Source organism: Phyllostomus discolor, chromosome 3, assembly GCF_004126475.2.
Source record: "Phyllostomus discolor isolate MPI-MPIP mPhyDis1 chromosome 3, mPhyDis1.pri.v3, whole genome shotgun sequence".
In the NCBI taxonomy this organism is placed as follows: Eukaryota; Metazoa; Chordata; class Mammalia; order Chiroptera; family Phyllostomidae; genus Phyllostomus; species Phyllostomus discolor.
The window spans coordinates 173419446-173439653 of NC_040905.2; the positions used below are offsets into that span (position 1 = coordinate 173419446).

The following is a 20208-nucleotide window of genomic DNA, read 5'->3' on the forward strand; positions in this document are numbered from 1 at the left end:
TTTTAAATATTTTTATATCATTATTTGTATTTTATTTTACTTCTTGATGTCTTTTGAAGCACAAAAGTTTTTAATGTTCGTAAAACCCAAGCTATTTTTTGTCGTTGATCATATTTTGCCGCCATTTCTAAGAATCCTTTGTCAGATCCAAGGTTATGAAAATTTAGTTCTATATTCTAAGAGGTTTAAAGTTTTAGCTGTTAGAATTAGGTCTTTAATTTTTGTATATGGTGTGAGGTAAAGGTATATACATCAGTCTTTAGCATTGGGCTATCCAATTGTCACAGTACCATTTCTACATTAATGATCTTAATACCTTTATCAAAAATCAGTTGATTAGATATATGATTTTATTCCAGTGATCTATATCTCCATCCTTATGCTAATACCACATTGTCTTTATTATTGTTGTTTTATAGTAAGTTTTAAAATTGAGAAGTGTGACTCCTCCTACCTTGTTTTTTCAAGATGATTTGGGGCTACTATGGATGTTTGCAGTCCCATGTGAATTTAAGAGTCAGCTTATCAACTTCTTTAGAAGTCGGGGATGATACCAGGGTGCCATTAACTCTAGAGATCAATTTAAGGGGTGTTGCCATTTTAACAGTATCAAGCCTTTCAGTCTTTGAACATGGGATATTTTCCATTTATGTAGATCTTCATTTTCTTTCAATGATATTTTATAGTTTTCAGAATGTAAGTTTTATATTTCTTCTGTTAAATTTACTTCTGAGTATTTCTTTTTAAGGTACTGTGAATGAAATTGTTTTCTTACTCACTTTTGGTTCACTGAAGTATAAAGAAATACAGTTTTTTTTATATTGATTGTGTATTCTTCAACTTCACTGAAATTATTTATCAGCTCTAATTATTATTTTGTGGATCTTTAGGGTTTTCTCTATATAAAATTGTATCTGAGAATGGAGGTAGGTTTACCTCTTCCCTTCTCATCTGGATACCTTTAGTTTTTCTTGCCTAATTGTCCCTTGCCTAGAACCTGTAGTACTACAGTGACTAGTAGTGCCAAGACCAGATATTTTTGCCCTGTGTCTGATCTTAGAAGGAAAGCTTTCAGTCTTTCTCCATTAATTTTAATGTCAATGGAGGATTTTTTTTTGTAGATGCTCTGTTTCAGGTTGAGTTCTCCTCTATTTATAGTTCGTGTAGCAGTTTTACCAAGCATGATCAGATTTGTCACATGCTTTTTTCTGCATCTATTGGAATTATTGCATGGTTTTGGTTTTCGTTCTATTGATATATTTTATTACATTTCATGTTAAAACAATCTTGTATACATGGGATAAAACCCACTCGGTCATGTGTATAGTTTTTTAAAAATATTTTGCTAGGTTTGGTTTGCTAGCATTTTATTGAGGATTTTTGTGTTCATATTCATAAAAGCTTGGCTCAGCTTATATATTATTTAATCCGTTGCTTTTTAAATTAGTTAAGAGAAGAAAGGGAAAAGATTATGTGTTGATACTATCTTTTATAATTATATCATTATCTTTACCATTGCTTTTGTTTTTTAATTTGGATTCTGATTATCATTTGGGGTCACTTGCTTTCAGCCTAATGAACTTCTGTTAGTATTTCTTGTAATGTAGACCTACTAGCAACAAATTATCTTAGTTTTTTAAAGTTTGAGAATGTCTTTATGTCCCTTCATTTTGAAAAGTAGCCACACTGGGTATAGGATTCTCTGTGTTGACAGTATTTTTTTCCCCTTTGAGCACTTTGAATATGTCATTCTGCTATATTCTTGCCTCCTTGCTTTTTCCAAGAAGCCAACTATTAATCTTATTGGGGTCCCCTTGAATGCAATAAGTCACTTTTCTTATTTGTAACATTTTCCCTTGTCTTTGAGTTTCAACATTTGTTTGTAAACATGCTTGCATTTATTGCACTTGGAGTTCAATGAGCTCCCTAGTTTAGTGTTTTGTTTTGTTTTGTTTCATAAATTTGGGAAGTCTTTAGCTGTTATTCAAATATTTTATACTCCTTTTTTCTCTCTTCTCTGATACTTCCATATTGTATAAGTCAGTATGCTTAATGATGTCCTGCATTTCTCTGAGTCTGTTCATTTTTCTTAAAAAAAAAGATTTTATTTATTCACTTTTAGGCAGAAGGGAAAAGAAGGAAAAAGGGAGGGAGAGAAAATCAGTGTGTGGTTGCCTCTCAAGCACCCCCTACTAGGGACCTGGCATGCAACCCAGGCATGTGCCCTGACTGGGAACAAACTGGCGACCCTTTGGTTTGCAGCCCACAGTCAGTCCACTGAGCTACATCAGTCAGGGCTGTTCGTTTTTCTTCATTCATTTTTCTCTTTTTTTCAGAGTGTTTAATCTGTAACAATTTATCTCCGAGTTCACTAATGAAATAAAGCATTTAATTTAGCATATAATGAAGCATTCTAATATCTTTTACCAGTTCAAATTCACTGTTGAGTCCTTCTAGTGAATTTTCTATTTTTGTTATACTTTTCAGCCCCAGAATTTCTATTTGGTTCTCTTATATAATTTATCTCTCCATACTGATATTCTTTATTTGATGTGACATTATCATCATACTTTCCTTTGTTACCATAGGTATGTTTTTTGAACATATTTATAATGGTTACTTTGATGTCTTTTTCTTTTAAATCCAACCTGGTCACTCTCACAGGCAGTTTTTGTTGTCTGCTTTTTTTCCAGTGTGGGTCATACATACTTTCCTGTCTTTGCATCTCATAATTTTTGGTAGGAAACTGGACATTTTAGATAATACACAGTAACAACTGTGGGTATGGGCCTCCCTCCCCAAAACTCATATTATTAGTTTATTTATTCATTCAATGACTGGATGAATTTTTTTTATTGAAAGATTTCCCTGCCAACACCTCTACCTTTTCCTTCATTGTTTAGCCTTCAATATTACTCTTCAGGGAGGCAAATATTTGGGATGCCCACAATTACCCTGGAGTAACAGTGTTTTGGCATGGCTTTATTCATCTATTTCCATGACCACACCAAGTTGTTTTATTTTTTGTTTGTTTTAAAATAAGTTATTATTCGTGAGATTCAGTAACCTCTCATAAGTGTAATACCTATGTATTTTATTTTTAAATGTATTTTATTGATTATGTTATTACAGTTGTCCCATTTTTCCCTCGTTACCCCCTCTACCTGGTACCCCCTTTCCCTCTATCATTCACCCCCATTAGTTCATTTCCATGGGTCATGCATATAAGTTCTTTGCCTTCTTAATTTCCTATACTGCTCTTAACATCCCCCTATTTTGTACCTACCAGTCATGCTCCTTAATCCCTGCACCTTTTCCCTCTACCTTCTGTCCCCCTCCCAGTTGATATCCCTCCAAATGACCTCCATATCTATGATTCTCTTCCTGTTCTGGTTATTTGTTTTTTTTTTTAGATTCAGTTGCTGATAGTTGTGAATTTGTTGCTATTTTAATGTTCATAGTTTTTATCCTCTTCTTTTTCTTAAATAAGTTCCTTTAACATTTCATGCAATAATGGCTTAATGATAATGAGCTTTACCTTGTCTGGGAAGCACTTTATCTGTCCTTCCATTCTAAATGATAGGTTTGCTGAATAGAATAATTGAGGTTGTAGGTCCTTGCTTTACATTACTGAATACTTCTTGCCAGTCCCTTCTTGCCTGAAAAGTTTCCTTTGAGAAATCAACTGACAATCTAATGGGAATTCTTTTGTAGGTAACTCTGCTTTTCTCTTGCTACTTTTAAGATTGTCTCTTTATCTTCAGCCTTTGGCATTTTAATTACGATATGCCTTGGTGTGGTCCTCTCTGGGTCCAACTTGTTTGGGACTCTGTACTTCCTGTTCACCAGTTGCTGGCTGATTGCTTCTTTGCAGAGTGCCTTAGGGTATAAATTACTCTATATGCTAATTTAATCAAATTTTGTTTTGTTTTGTTTTGTTTTGTTTATAATGAATTGATCTGAAGATTAGTGTTTGATCTTTGTTCTGACCCCAGGGGCACTCCTCTAGTTGTATCCTCACCCAGTGGTCTATGAAAACTAACAGGCCTATAGGCGGGCCTGTGTCTTCATTGAATCAATGATTTTCATCCCAATTGCCTTTTACCACACATCCACCATTTTTTTTCTTTTTCTTTTCAATTGAATTAATTGGGGTGACATTGGTTTGCAAAACCAAACAGGCTTCAATTGTACAACTCAATAAAACATTATTTGTACACTGCATCATGCACCCATCAACCCCAAGAAAAATCTTTTTCCGTCCTCATTTTCCCCATGTTGCCCACCTCTACCTACCCACCACCTACCATGCCTTCTGGCTATCACCACACTGTTGTCTGTGTCTGTGATACACACACACGCATATATATATATATATGTACAAACATTTTTTGCACTTAATCTCTTCACCTTCTTTCATCCATCCCCTAACCTCTTCCCCTCTGACAGCTGTCCATCTATTCCATGTACCATGCCTTTGTTTTTATTTGGTTCATCAGTTTATTTTATTCATTAGATTCCACATATAAGTGAGATCATATGGAATTTATCTTTCTCTGACTGGCTTATTTCAGTTAGCATAATAATCTCCAGGTCTGTCCTTGCTGTCATGAAAGGTAAGATTTCCTCTTTTTTTTTTTTTTTAACAGCTGAGTAGTGTTCCATTGTGTACACGTACCACAGCTTTTTTATCCACTCATCTACTGAAGAGCACTTGGGCTGTTTCCAGATCTTGGCTATTGTAAATACTGCTGTAATGAACACAGAGTTGCATATATTCTTTCAAATTTTATGTTTTGGGTGTTTTTTAGATATATTCCCAGAAGTGGAATTGCTGGGTAAAATAGTTTCATTTTTAAGTTTTTGAGGAAATTCCATACTGTTTTCCAAATGGCTGTAGCACAAGGGTTCCCTTTTCTCCACATCCTCGCCAGCACTTGTTGTTTGTTGATCTGTTAGTGATAACTGTTAGGACTGTTGTGAGGTAATATCTCATTGTAGTCTTAGTTTGCATCTCTCTGATAATTAGTGACGTTGAGCATTTTTTTTTATGTCTATTGGCCATCTGTATGTCCTCTTTGGAGAAGTGTCTATTCGGGTCCTTTGCCCATTTTTTAATTAAGTTGTGTCTTCTTGTTGAGTTGTATAAGTTCTTTAAATATATTGGAATTAACCCCTTATCAGATGTATCACTGGCAAATATTTTCTCCTATTCAATAGGTTCCCTTTGCATTTTGTTGCTAGCTTCTTTTGCTATACAAAAGCTTTTAAGTTTGATGTAATCCCATTTGTTTATTTTTTCCCTTGTTCCCCTTGCTCAAGGAGATATATCAGAAAAAATACTGCTATGAGAAATGTCTGAGATTTTACTGCCTATGTTTTCTTCTAGGAGTTTTATGGTTTCATGGCATACATTTAAGTCTTTAATGCATTTTTAGTTTATTCTTGTATATGGTGTAAGTTAGTGATCTAGTTTCCATTTTTTTTTTTTTTTGCATGTATCTATCCAATTTTCCCAACACCATTTATTAGGGAGACTGTTTTACTCCACGGTACATTCTTGCCTCCTGTGTTAAAGGTGAATGGGCCATAAAGGTGTAGGTCTATTTCTGTGCTTTTCATTTTGCTCCATTGGTCTATATGCCTTTTCTTTTGCCAGTACCATGCTTATTTGATTACTATAGCATTGTAGTATTGTTTTATATCAGATAGTGTGAAACTTCCAACTTTGTTTTTCTGTATCAAGATTGCTGAGGCTGTTTGGGTCTTTTGTGGTTCCGTATAAATTGTTGGAATATTTGTTCTATATCTGTGAAATATGCCATTGGTATTTTAATAGGAAGTGCATTGAATTTGTAGATTGCTTTGGGTAATATGGACATTTTAATGATGTTAATTTTTTCCTATCTATGAACAGAGTATATGCTTCCGCTTATTTGTATCTTCCTCAGTTTTTCTTTAGTATCTTATAATTTCTCAAGTACAAACTTTTACTTCCTTGGTGAAATTTATTCCTGGGTACCTTATTTATTTATATTTTTGTTGTTGTTGCTGTTGTAGTAGTAGTAAATGGGATTGTTTTCCTAATTTCTCTTTTCTGATAATTCATTATAAGTGTATAAAAATGCCACCCAATTCTGACTATTCATTTTGTATTGTGCTACTTTGCCAAATTCATTTATTAAACCTAGTGGGGTTTTTTTTTTTTAAGATTTTACTTATTTATTTTTAGAGAGGGAAGGGAGGGAGGAAGAGAGAGAGAGAGACAGAGAGAGAGAGAGAGAAACATCAATGTGCAGTTGCTGGGGGTTATGGCCTGCAACCCAGGAATGTACCCTTGCTGGGAATCGAACCTGGGACACTTTGGTTCCCAGCCCGTGCTCAATCCACTGAGCTATATGCCAGCCAGGGCCCTAGTGGGGTTTTTGGTGGAGTCTTTAGGGTTTTCTATGTACAATATGATGCCATCTGGGAATAATGACAGTTTTCCTTCTTTCTTTCCGATTGGGATGCCTTTTATTTCTTTTTCTTGTCTGATAACTGTGACTAGTACTTCCAGTACTATGTTGCATAAGAGTGGTGAAAGCAGACATCCTTGTGTTTTGTTCCTTATCTTAAAGGAAACACTTTTAGCTTTCACCCATTGACTATAATGTTGACTGTGGATTTGTTATATGTGGCCTTTATTATGTTGAGGAACATCCACCATTTTTTAGAGCAGCAGTTATTTTCAACCAATGTACTGCAGCACACTGGTGTGCCAAAAGAATTTTTAAAACGTAATACCTGACTATTTAGTCAAGGGTGCACTATGTCCTTTCCCTTAGATTGTCAAATTTTAAAAAATGACAACAGCCAACACAACCAAAGCTGTTTCAGTGTAAATGAATCAAAATTATACCTACATTTTTAAGATGGGCAAAAGTGTATTTTTTGGTATGCCACCGAATTTTAGTAGGTTACGTGTGCCATGAGATGAAAACTTTTGAAAATCACTGTGCTAGAGCCCTCTTAGGCTTAAACTTCTTTATACTGTTGTAAATGAAGTCATTTTCAAAGAGATTAGGAACTATCTGTTTAAAACTCTATTTCTTTCCTAGGTGAAATCTCTGAGCAGAGCTTTGGAGCTTGGGGTGGGGCAAGGGTGATCAGAACCTCAATACTCTTAGTGGTGGTCACACTGAAGTAGAGCCTTTACTACATGAGTGGAGGCTGAACAGAAGAAAGAAGCTCTCCTCTCTCCCATTACTTAGCATCTGGTAGCTAGGGACAGGATGAGAAATGTTGACATCCTGTGTTTCCCAGGAAGAAATTCCTCTGATTGGAACCTGGGCAGAGAGGTAGTTCTGCATTCTTTTTTTTAAAATATTTTATTTTTATTTATTTTTAGAGAGGGAAGGGAGGGAGAAAGAGAGAGAGAGAAACATCAATGTGCGGTTGCTGGGGGCCGTGGCCTGCAACCCAGGCATGTGCCCTGGCTGGGAACCAAACCTGCGACACTTTGGTTTGCAGCCCATGCTCAATCCACTGAGCTATGCCAGCCAGGAAGTTCTGCATTCTTGAGTGTAGTATTCTAGAGTAGAATTCTAGCTTATTGAGCTGGAATGGGAAATTGAGAGACTGGTTCTTGTACAAATACTACAGGCTCAGTTTTTTAACCAAGTTTTTATAGATGTTTCATTTCCTTATACCCTTAAGACCATTACTAGAAGCCTTAAAAGTTTTATTTAAATATATTTCACCTGTTTCACTGGGAAGCTGGTAAAGAGCTCCTCACAGTGTCTTCCAGAAGTCAGTTTTCGTATATACTTTTCAAAAATAAGGCTGTCACTTGGATGTTTTGTTAATAGGTTAAAATGTGAATATGAGTGTTTAGAAGAGAAGTAGTGCTCATTATCAAGAATGAAAGCACTAATTAACCACTTTGTGAGAAATTATTTTAAGTGCCTTCCCCATTTTGATGGCCTCTGTACATGTAAATAAGGCATTAAGCAAAAAGCCACAAGTGAACATTAGATTTTAAAAGTAATATTCCTAAAAAAAAGTGTGAAGGATTGTGTTGGTGGCCTTTTAGAGTAAATCTATAGTCACATCAGGAAAAGTGTGCTGTCTTCCCAATAGATTAGATGGAAACGTAGGAGATACACTTACTAGTTTGTGAATGACAGAATTTTTCTAACAATAGAAATATTTCTCTCCTGCATCAGCAACTTTCGAATTATGAATAATGTTGAAACTGGGTATTATAGAGGAGTGTTGTGCAGTATATGAGCTCTTGGCTTAAATACTTCATGAAGATATTTTTTTTATGTTCCTTTATAGGTTGAACTTTTTCATAAAGATATAGAAGTTTTCCAAGAAGAATATAAAACAGTGTCATTAGCAGATTCATCACAAGTCAGTCTCTATGAGTACTTTCATATATCTCCTATCAAGGTAGGGGAAAATAAGTTATTTTTGTTATCCACGATAATCTAGGTAATAGCAAATTTATGGGCTCTGTTGGGTGGACGTAGTATTTAAATCATGTTCTTAGTTTATAAATTCTATAACTTCACAATTACAAATATAAATAACAAAGCACTAATCCTTTTAAACTTTTATTCTTACATTGTAATAATTTTCACCATATGGAAATAATAGTGGAGCCACCTGCAGTGTGTGTTCATATGTTTATGTCTTGATTGATATATTACCTTAGTGTTAAGGTGTTTAACACTAAGCACTTTTTAAAATTTTGTGTATGTTGTATGTGTAAGTCTGTGTTTTAGTAGAGTTATTGGTGGCACGTTATATTCATTTCAGGTGTGCAATGTGAGGATTTGGTATTGTATACACTGAAATGGTCACCCCAATATGTTACCATTTGTCACTATACATATTATGAAAACTGTTTTCTTGTGATGAGAACTTTTAAGATTTATGCTCTTAGCAGCTTTCAAATCTGCAGTACATTATTATTAACTATAGTGTATAAGTTTTAATTTATAAAGTAGTCTTGATTTAAGATATCACAATTAAATAGAACTAAATGTAAGTTCTTAACACAGAGTTTCTTTGAGTTACAGAATACTTGAAGAAAATTATTATAATATGGTGTATGCAGTATGTATATGCATACTGTATAGAAGTGCTTTGTAACTGGCTTCATCCTGCTAACTTAGTTCTAATGGTTGACACATTCATTTAATGGAGATATTTGAGTTATTTTCAACAACTTTAACTCCAAGATTATTGTCATTAAAAATATATAAATATTAATATTTTCCTAGGTTTATCAAAAGAATTGCATTGAGCTAAATATATCATCTTACATCACTATATTTAAAATTTTAAAAGAGCTGTATTAGACTTAAAATTTTTTTAACTGTGCACATATTAATTGTGGCATAGTACTGATAACTTTGAAATTTTATTAATGGCATAGTGACTTTAAAATGAATATTAAAAGTTAATATTGTCATTATGAAGATACTGATATTTATCTCTTTGTCTCATTAGTTGCATTTAAGTGTTTCACTGAGTTCGGGTAAAGAAGCAGTTGAAGAATCAGAAAAACATGTAGGATTTATTGCAATCCGTTCTTTAAATCTTTTGTTGAAGAGTATTGGTGCCACTCTCACAGATGTGCAAGATGTAGTTTTTAAGTATGTTTAATATTCAAGTCTGTGAATTTAAGTCCTTTTTATATTTACCTTAAAAATTATAAGTGAAGAAGGTATGAAGTACATTGTAGATCTTAGGCACAATATGGTATTTGCATTTAAATGGAATATAATTTAGACAGTATACACCTGCTATCCCTTAACTATTAAATAACAAATGAATTGTTAAATAATTTCCTTAAGAAGTAGGGATGGGGTCATGCATGTTTGTGCATTACTTAAGGCCTTTCTAACCTAGGGAATGCCTAAGAAGCTATGTGTGCCCAAAGGGGTGGTGCTTAAAAGATGTGGCTTCAAGACCTATGGAATCAAAACTCTTGAAGCATATGTGACTAGAGAAAAAATGAATGTCATGATAGGAGAAATGAATGGATCGGTTTAAACATTACAGTCAGGAATGGACATTTTAGTATGAGTCATAATGGAAGCTATTGGAATAGCTGACCAAAGAGATTCAGAGTTGGAGTGGAGACTTTACATGAGGATCCCCTTTCCAGGTAGCACCTACAACTGTTCCTGAACAGAGTGGTAAGAATCAGTGAGTCTAATAAGATGTTACTCTTAAGTCTGGATAAAGTTAGGAAACAGTCAAATTAAAGAACACAGGTTTGAAGATATTGCATCTGGAATAAAGTGAGATTTGTTATCTTGCTATCTTATCTGCTATCCTAGAGCTTCCCGATTAGTTGATTGGGTATATGCTGGGAATAGATTATAAGTAAACTAATCTTGATTCCTCAGCTACTGGCTGAGCAGGCAGGCCCTACCCTGCAGCAACTGAACCCTGGCCATTCTTGAGCAATCTCTTCCATTTATCTCAGTTTGTCAACCATTTTCTGTGCAGGCCATGATAGAGCAGAGTTGACAAAAATAAGTTCTGGTCCACTAGTGAGATCCAAGGGGTCTCTGAATCCTCTAAATTACATGGAAAATATGTATATGCAGGTGGATTTTCTGAGGATAAGAGCCATAGCTTTTACCAGGCTTTTAGAGCTTTCTTTGACCAGAATGTGCAGAGATGTATGTAAAGAGGTAGATTTTCTTATTGGCATGAGAAAACATACTGAAAGGAAAGATTTGCAGAAAAGGTTTAATGAAAATAAGACCTTAATATTAAAAAACTCTCTCTCCCTCTCTCCATCTTTCCCTCCCTCCCTCCCTCTCTCCACACACATACGCACACACATATTTATACAGTTATATGTTTTTTTTCAGACTTGCATTTTTTGAACTCAACTATCAATTTCATACAACATCTGAACTACAGTCTGAAGTAGTAAGACACTATTCCAAACAGGTTTGTCTCAGATTTTACAAAGGGGCAGGGTGATAAAAAATAAATAGTGAAACAATGTGTCTCTACATAAATAATGTAGATTTGGCAAGGAAGTTAATAGCCAGTTTGAAAACTTTAAAACATGTTTTTTATTTTCAGAATTGTAGAAAGAAATTGCGACTAATGACGATGTCAGTTTTCTGTCCTAATTTTTAGTCACACACCAAAATCTTTTCTGGATCAGTGTGAACTAGATCAGTTAGATCAGTTAGACATAAATGTTTAAATAAAATATTACATAATTCACCACGCTTATTTTAAAGCATAGGTTCAAGGGAAACTATTTATTAGTAACTACATGGTGAACGCAGGGTATTTTTAATGTAGTGGAGTTGTTGAGTCTGCTATATATTTTATTTTAGTGGATTTTTTCCACCTTTGGAAAGACTCTGGTATTTTGACATAACATAGAACATCTGAGACAACTGTCGTTCAGTGGGCAGATCACTGAGCATGGCTCAGAAGGTCTGGGTTTGGATCCCAGTTTTGCCATCTAACCCCTGTGGGGGCCCTTGGCATGATTTGACCTCTGTGTTTCTCCGTCTATAAAATCATGGTAGTATTAAAAACTGTTACTCATAGTTGTAAAAGTGAAAGCATTTTGAATATTCCAAATCGCTATGTAAATATCTCATATTATTTTTAATACTCTGACACCAAATTTCTTTTTAAAAATGATGACTAGTGATGAATAAGGTGAGATATCTGGTTTAGGTGTTGAAATTGATGATGAAGGTTAGCCTGAAAAATTGGGTGTGTATACTGACTATAAGAAAAGATATTAAGTCTGGTTATCCAAATTGATTAATATTCATATTTCGTTTTTAGGCCATTAAGCAGATGTATGTACTCATTCTTGGACTTGAAGTTTTGGGAAATCCCTTTGGCTTAATTAGAGAATTTTCTGAAGGTGTAGAAGCATTTTTCTATGAACCTTACCAGGTAAAATAGTTATTCTTGCATTGTGTACCATATCGTACTAATACTTTTGAATAAATATTGCATTCCAGTCGCTAACTTAAGTGGTAGATGTAAATGGATTTTGGGAGATACTACAAAGGGACATTATTTTGCAGCAAACAATGATAAGAGCTTTTAAGAAATTTGGGGAGAAATTTTTATCATTTCCCTCAATATTTAAGCTTAAGACTTTATAAAAGTACACTGAATTTTAAGTGTCCTGTCGGAGTATTAAAGGTGGACAGAATTCACCCTGTAATAGAAGAAAAGTATCACAGACAGGCAGTCTTGCTCTGCACTGTGGTGCGGGACAGCAAACATAGCCCTTCAGGTCGACACTGTGCAAAGCAATCTGAATCAAAGGTGACGTTATGTTTTTTCTATGTCCCTTAAAATTTTCTGTCAGTAAAAGGCAGAAAACTGTACTTGAACAACAATTAAAATTAAAAAATAAATACAAAAAATGTTTTTGTCAGAACATTCAAAACTCTCCTACTTTTACTTATAAGAGTAAATGATAATGAAAAATATAGTAAAACTAACATTTATTTTGTATGCTTTAATTTAAAACATTAGATATATTAACAATTAAAGTGTTTTTATTTATTTTATAAAAAATTATCAAGAATATGCCCTGGCTGGTGTGGATCAGTGGATTGAGCACCAGCCTGTGAACCAAAAGGTCACCAGTTATATGTCTCAGTCAGGGCACATGCCTGGGTTGCAGGCCAGGTCCCCAGTAGGGGGCACGTGAGAAGCAACCACAATTGATTTTTCTCCCCCTCTTTCTTCTTCCCTTTCCCTCTCTCTAAAAATAGAATCTTAAAAAAAATTATCAAGAATAATGGGTGCCCACCTTCTTAGTGTATACCTACAATACAGAGCAAACATTTGTTGTGCACATTTGTGAATAGTCATACTCCTGTCTGAGTTTGGGTTAGCTTCCAACAGTTAATCTTTTACTTGCATTGTCATGAAATATCTGAGACTCTGTTAATGTGAAATTTTCTGCTGGTGTCACTTTCTCGGGATTTCTTATTTTTTGTCACTACTATTTTCCTCATGTGCATTAGTTCACTTACCTTAAAAGTAAATATAACCTCATTTGTTGTTATTAATTTTTGGCCCTTAGGGGGCCCATCCAGGGTCCTGAAGAGTTTGTGGAGGGAATGGCACTAGGACTGAAGGCATTAGTTGGTGGAGCTGTGGGTAAGAACAGAATGCTTCCCAAATACGATTATGCTAGGAATTAATGACATACTTGCTTTTACTAAAGATACGTATGATAATTTCTGCTAGGTGGATTAGCCGGTGCTGCCTCCAGAATCACCAGTGCCATGGCGAAAGGGGTTGCGGCTATTACCATGGATGAAGACTACCAACAGAAGAGAAGAGAAGCCATGAATAAGCAACCAGCTGGTCTTAGAGAAGGCATCACTCGTGGAGGAAAAGGCTTAGTTTCTGTGAGACGTGTCCCTAGTGTGTGAACATTACAGGAATGGCTTTTAAAGCCACATTCTGTGAATAAGGAGACAGACAAGTACTTTCAGTCATTCAAGTATATGTGGATATTGGAGGAACAGTGGGTTGTGGCCTATATAAAATATCTCAGTAGCTTCCCAAAAGCATCCTGTTTAAATAAATGCTTAGGAATATGTTAATTCTATGGCATCTAGAGAGCACGTCAGACTTGGTTCGTCAAGACATCATGTGAATGTATTACAAATGTTCAATTGTGCTTTCTTCTAGGGTTTTGTAAGTGGCATAAAAGGAATTGTTACAAAACCAATCAAAGGCAAGTATAATAACTCCTTTGGGTGATATATTATTACCAAATCTTTCACAAATTGATTCAATTCTTATTCTTGATCTAATTGTGTAAAAGTTTGTCTTTTTCTTCTTAGGAGCTCAAAAAGGAGGAGCAGCTGGTTTCCTTAAAGGTGTTGGGAAAGGGTTAGTTGGCGCTGTGGCAAGGCCAACTGGAGGCATCATAGACATGGCTAGCAGTACATTTCAAGGGATAAAAAGGTAAATTTTCTTTCATGTGGAGTATGAGTAAAATGCTTAAACCATGAGAATGAAATAAACCTGCCATTTGGCTCAAGATACCTAGTTATGAAACCTATAGTATGGCAAGTTGCATATGATCTTGCTGATTCCTTTTGATATTTTTTAAGTTATTGCCATATGTTCATCATTCATTTCCAACAGCCTGAAAGGTTTAGCAAGCAAGCTTTGTCGTTATCTTGATCAGAATACATTTACAATAATGTAATGCTACATGTCAGTTATAAAATTAGCAAGTATAATATTGTTTCTTTTTTGGAGAGAACAAAGAATGGCATTTTCTATTCTGAGTTCAGACCCATTCGTGTTCACTCTTCCTCTGTAATATTTTGTTCAAGATTATTAAATCCACTTCCCCTATTTCTCTTCATTTGTGCAAATCTTAAAATATGTCCTCTGTTCCTCCAAATTAAATTTAGCTTAAGGCTGAAAATAGTATTCGGATTGTTGTTACCTCTGTATTCTAGAAGTTTTGCAACATGGACTGCAGTTGATTAAATTCATCCTAATGAGAACTAATTGAGAATAATTAGGTAGGTGGTTATCTTCCTAATCTGTTTGTTTGTATTTTCTTTCGATTCCTGCTCTAAAAAGATAAGTATTGTCATTGTATGAGTTACTCCTCTTAAGTCACAATTTCATCCTGCTTTACCATAATTGTGGGTGTTTCTAGTTTTCTAATTTAGAAGATTGGGGAAAAAGGGTTCACAGTCTATTCTACCCGTAACTTTAGTTTCACAAATATAATATGTGAGCCATAGTCCTCGGAGAAGATCAAAGTCAGTGAACATGAGGAATTCAAAATATGTAGAGATCTATGGCAATGTCTACCCAGACTACTAGAATAATCTTACATTTATCAAAAACCATACAATCTATCCCCAGCTACATTCTCTTTCAGCAAACTAAAACATTTTCTGAAAAATAAGACTAAAAACTAACACAGAATATATTTGTGAGAAGGACATTGAAAGAAGAAAGGAAGAGTGGGTTACAGGAATCAAATGTATGAATATATACTAGTGGGTTAGAACAAATTGAACTGGATAAAACATTAGAACCAAAATGTTGAAAATAAGAGATACGATTGAAAAAGGGAATGATTGCCATTAAGCATTGTAATACCATTTCTGAAGATGGTTACTATATAATATTAGACGAAATAGACATTAAGACCAAAAAAAGGCCATATTTTAGGTATATAAGATAATTAGCTAATGATAAAAAGAATAGTTAACCAAGAAGATATTAATAATTTTGAACTTGTACTCAACTCACAATGGACTCAATCTTTATAAAGCAAAAACTGACCAAATTACAAGAACTTTCCAAATCTTTTACAATGGTGGAAGAATTTGACATTTCCCTCAATAATTGATATATCAGGAAAACAAAATTAAAGTAAAATTATTTGAATAGCTGACAAGCTTGATCTGAAACCTATATATAAATAAAAATATTTATTGACTTAACACATTTTAGAGAGCATCTTGTATGTCTAGGTACTGTTTTAATCACCCAGGGAACCAGAAATGAATACAGTTGGTTAAGTTTCTGTCCTTATACAGCTTGTGTTCTAGTGGGAAAGTATAGACAAGAATAAGTGAACTAATAAATATATGATACACTCTAAATGGTGAAAAATTCTATTAAGAAAAATAAAAGCAAAGTAAGAGAATAAGAGATCCAAAGTGATGGAGGGAAAAGGTGGCTATTTTATATTTTTATATATAAGGTGTTCAGGGGAGTTTCATTGGTAAGATTAAATTTGAGGAGAAAACATGGAGAGAAGTAAGGTAGTGAACCATGTGGGAAGAACATTGAAGGCAGTAGGAACAGCAGGTAAAAAATCCTGATGCAGGAGTATGCTTGGCCTGTGGAAGGAACAGCTAGATGGAATAGAATGAGCAAAGGAAAAGGTTGGAAAGGTGCTACAGAAAATGAGCAAGGAATTAGATTATAACAGGACTTGGTAAGCCGCTGAAAGGACTTTGGCTTTTTTAAAAAAATAAGACAAAAAACTGAAAGATTTTAGATAAGAGAAAAACTGTTAGTGGACAGGGACCAGCCCAGAGTGGGTCTGCCTCAGACGAGCCTGTAGGTTCTTGACTTCATGTAGGAAAGATTTCACGAGTCCAGGTGATTTTGAGAGTGTTTATAAGTTGGGGGACAGTGAAACAGGAAGGGGCTAGGGTAGAAGAGGCAACAGGAGAGAGCCTAGGCAGTGCTCTGCTTCAGCTCTCTAGAACGTGGTAGGAAAGAACGTGAGCCAAGGCAGGTTTGCTGTTAGTCCACTGGAAAGTCAGAAAAAAGGGGACTTTAGAGACAGGATCAGTGGATAAGCCTGGGATGAGGTTGCTGCTGCCCACTGCCCTGGTTGCAAGTCTCATGGGGACCCATAGTGTTAAGGAGAAAGTAAAAAGTTCATGCCTGAGAAGGCGTGGAAATGCTGTAGAGCCAGCTGCTACACTGGGTCTTTGTCGTAAGGATTTTTAATTTTTTTCTGTGGGCAAGAATCTTAGGGGAGGGTTTCAGTAGACCATTCATCAGCTTTTCAGGTGCATTTTTAATATGCCGATGCATTAAAATGAGTGTATAGGGAGTTTGGGATTATTCTTTGGTCTGCTTACTCTTTCTCTTTTATCTTAGGTCTGTCTGGCTCGAAGCAGGTTTTTTGTTATTTGTTCCATTGACTTCACCTGTTCTTGGTTTTAGCTGGCCCAAGTGGCATTAGTTGAGTCTCTGTTCTTTATTTTCTTGACTGGGTGATTTAAGCTATGTATCTCTGGTTAGGGAGGAGAGGTATAACCATTTGCTTTCATGTGTCCTTGGTGAGGAATAATAGGTCTTGCAGTTCATTAGCTGGCTACAAGTTGTTTCACATTGTTTGGCCTTGTTTTAATTTTCTTGTCCTTAGTTTCCACTATTCCACTTATCCGTGACTTTTCCTAGCCTCTTACTCTCCTGTCCCAGAATGACGTGAACTGGGCTGCTATACTAAAATAAACCAACAGGCAGACCTGGGGTTGAAACAGGAGGAAAATGAAGAGGCTTTTGCAATAATCCAGATGAGAAATGATAATGACTGGACTATTACAAGGTAGAAGTTGTAACAAGGGGTCATGTTCGCATGTGTTTTGAAGGTAACAGGATTGATTTATAAATTGGATGTGGAATATGAAAGACAGAATCATCAGGGATAATTCTGAAGTTTTTACCTGAAACCATTGGAAGGATGAGGCTGTTATTCCTTTTAGGGAATTGGATGTTTTTGTTTAGAGTGTAATAAAGTTAACTAACAGAGATCCAAATGGTGACGTCAAATAGTTAATGACGACAGGAGTTTGAAGTTCAAGAGTAATGGTCCTAGCTAGAGTTAAAATTTTGAGTTTCTTGAGCCTATGATAAGGTGGTTAAAGCCATAAGATTGGACAAGATCATCTAGGGAATGAGAATGGAAAGACACAAAACAAAACAAAGGTCCAAGGACTTTCCCCTCTTTCTTCCCGCTTTTATTTTTTTTCTCTTTAGCTTCTTATCACTGTTTAAAATAGTATGTATTTTCCCTTGTTTATTTGTCTCTTTTGCTAGTGTGTAAGCCCTATGAATGCAGTGGCTCTTGTGCTTCCACAGCACTTAGACTATTGCTTGCCATGTGGTAGTCTTTTTAAAATTAAGATAATACTAGAGTCACATGGCAGTTGTAGAAAATAATGCAGAGAGATTCTTCATACACTATTATTATGTTTCCAGTGGCTGCTGTAACAAATTATTGCCAACTTGATGGCTTAAACATCAGAATTTATTTTTTCTCTCACTGCTTTGGGAGTCCAGAAGTCAGAGATGCAAGGCGTAAGCAGACGGCTTCTCCTCTGGAGGGAAGGATTTGCACCTTGCCTTCTTCGCACCTTCTGCTGGTAGCTGCAATCATTTCTTGGCTTGTGGTCGCATCATTTCAGTCTCTGCCTTCATCTTCATATCACCTTCTCCTCTGTGTCTTATCTCCTTCTGCCTCTCTTATGAGGACACTTGTGATGACATTCAGAGAGCTCCCAGATAATCCAAGATTATCACTTCATCAAAAACCCTTCAATTATCACATCTGCATGGACTTGACATTCAGAGATAATATAAATAACATTCAAAGATCCCAGGGCTTCAAGCCTGTATCTTGTGAACCACCATTCAGACCACTGTACTTTGCCAGTTTCCCCAATGGTAACATTTTTGTAAAACATAACACAGTATCACAAGCAGGATATTGACATTGACATACCCACTGCTTTTATTCAGATCTCCGTTTTCCTTGTACATATTTGCTTATATGTGCACTAATTCCATACAGTTTTATCAGGTATATTTTTGTGTACCCTACCACCACACTCAAGATACTAAACAATTCCAGCAACAACAAAACCCTGTGTTGCCCTTTTATGATTTATAATACATCTACCTCCCTCTCATATAACCCCATACTATATAATGTTGCTTTAAATGCCCTCCATATATAGTATATCTAAAATCGAGATATAATTTACATATTGTACAACACACCATATTAAATGTACACTTCAGGTAGTTTCAGTATATATACAAGGTTGTGTAACCATCACCACTATATAATTCCAGAACATTTTCATTACCAGAGAAAGAAGCCTTGTGCTTGTCAGCAGTCACTCACTATTACCCCCTCTGCTCAGCCCAGTAACAACTACCATTTATTCTTGTCTCTATTTGATTTGCACATTCCAGACGTTTCATGTAAAAGGAATCATACAATGTGTGGCCTCTTGTGGCTGGATTCTTTCATCTAGCATTAGAATGTTTTCAACGTCATCTATATTGCAGTATTAATGAGAACATTTTCATGGCAGATAATACTCCATTGTGTGACCTTTGGTCACCAGTTCAGTGGTTGATGAGTATTTAGGTTATTTGGAGTTTTTGATTTTTATGAATAGTGCTGTTAAGAACACACTCATGTTTAAGTTTTTATGTGGACATGTTTTCAGTTCTCTTGGGTTTATAGTATTAGAAGTAGAATTGCTGGGTTGGTCTGTTAACTCTGTGTTTAACTTTTTTAAAGAACTGCCAAAGTGTTTTCCATAGCAGCTGCACTATTTTACATCCCTGCCAGCAAGAAATGTTCTGATTCTTCACATTCTAACACTAGATATTTTCCTTTTTTTCTTTTTAAAATGTAAGTAACCTATTGTGTGTGATAGTAATAGCTCATTGTGGTTTGATTTGCATTTCCAAGTGACTAATGATGTTGAGCATTTTTGTGTGCTTACTGACCGTTATATGTATATGTACATGTACTTGTATATGTGTATGTTTATGTATAGGTATATATGTCTTCTCTGAAAGAAATGTCTGCTCAGATTTCTTTTATATTTTAATTGAGTGGTTGTTGAATTTGTAAGAGTTCATTTATATTCTGGAACTAGATTGCATTTCCTCTTACTCTGTGTTTTGCCTTAGCTTTCTTGATAGTGTTTTATGTAAAGTCTAATTTATCTTTAATGTTTGGTTGCTTGAGCTTTTGGTGTCACTATAAGAAAGATTATCTACTCAAGGCCATGAAGATTTATACCTATATTTTCTTCTCGCTGAGTTATAGTTTTTTCTTCTAAATTCAGGTTCTTTGATCCATTTTGATTAATTTTTTGTATACGAAGAGAGGTTGGGTCCAAATTTATTTCTTTTGCATGTTCATATCTAGTCCCAGCCCCATTTGTGGAAAAGACTATTTTCCCCCATTGAAAGATCTCAGTACCCATTTTCCCCATCAGTTGAGTTTATTCTGGACTCTCACTTCTGTTCTATTGTTCTGTATGTCCATCCTTATGCCGATAAACACAGTTTTGATTACTGAGCTTTGGCAGTAAGTTTTGAAATCAGGAATTGTGAGTCCTCTTTTTTCTTCTTTTTCAAGATTGTTTAGGTATTCTCTGAGACACTTGAATTTCCATATGAATTATTTAGGATGAGTTTGTCAATTTCTGCAAAAAAGACAGCAGGGACTTTGATAGGGATTGTATTGAATCTGTGGATCAACTTGGAAATTATTGCCATGTTAACAATATTAAATCTCTCAGTCTAATGAAAATAGATGTCTTTCCATTTATTTAGGTCTTTAATTTATTTAAATGATGTTTTGTAGTTCTCAGTATATGT

General features: G+C 35.1%; 1 protein-coding gene across 1 annotated transcript in view; it reads left to right on the plus strand.

Moving 5' to 3' along the window:
- VPS13A (vacuolar protein sorting 13 homolog A) overlaps positions 1-20208 on the plus strand; it is a 217331-nt gene that overhangs the window by 164035 nt on the left and 33088 nt on the right. Inside the window, exons 60-67 of the mRNA XM_036021769.1 lie at positions 8323-8436; positions 9502-9647; positions 10881-10962; positions 11830-11943; positions 13094-13170; positions 13261-13424; positions 13711-13756; positions 13866-13989. The gene's annotated coding sequence lies outside the window, so the exon portion shown is untranslated. The remainder of the gene's footprint in view (positions 1-8322; positions 8437-9501; positions 9648-10880; positions 10963-11829; positions 11944-13093; positions 13171-13260; positions 13425-13710; positions 13757-13865; positions 13990-20208) is intronic.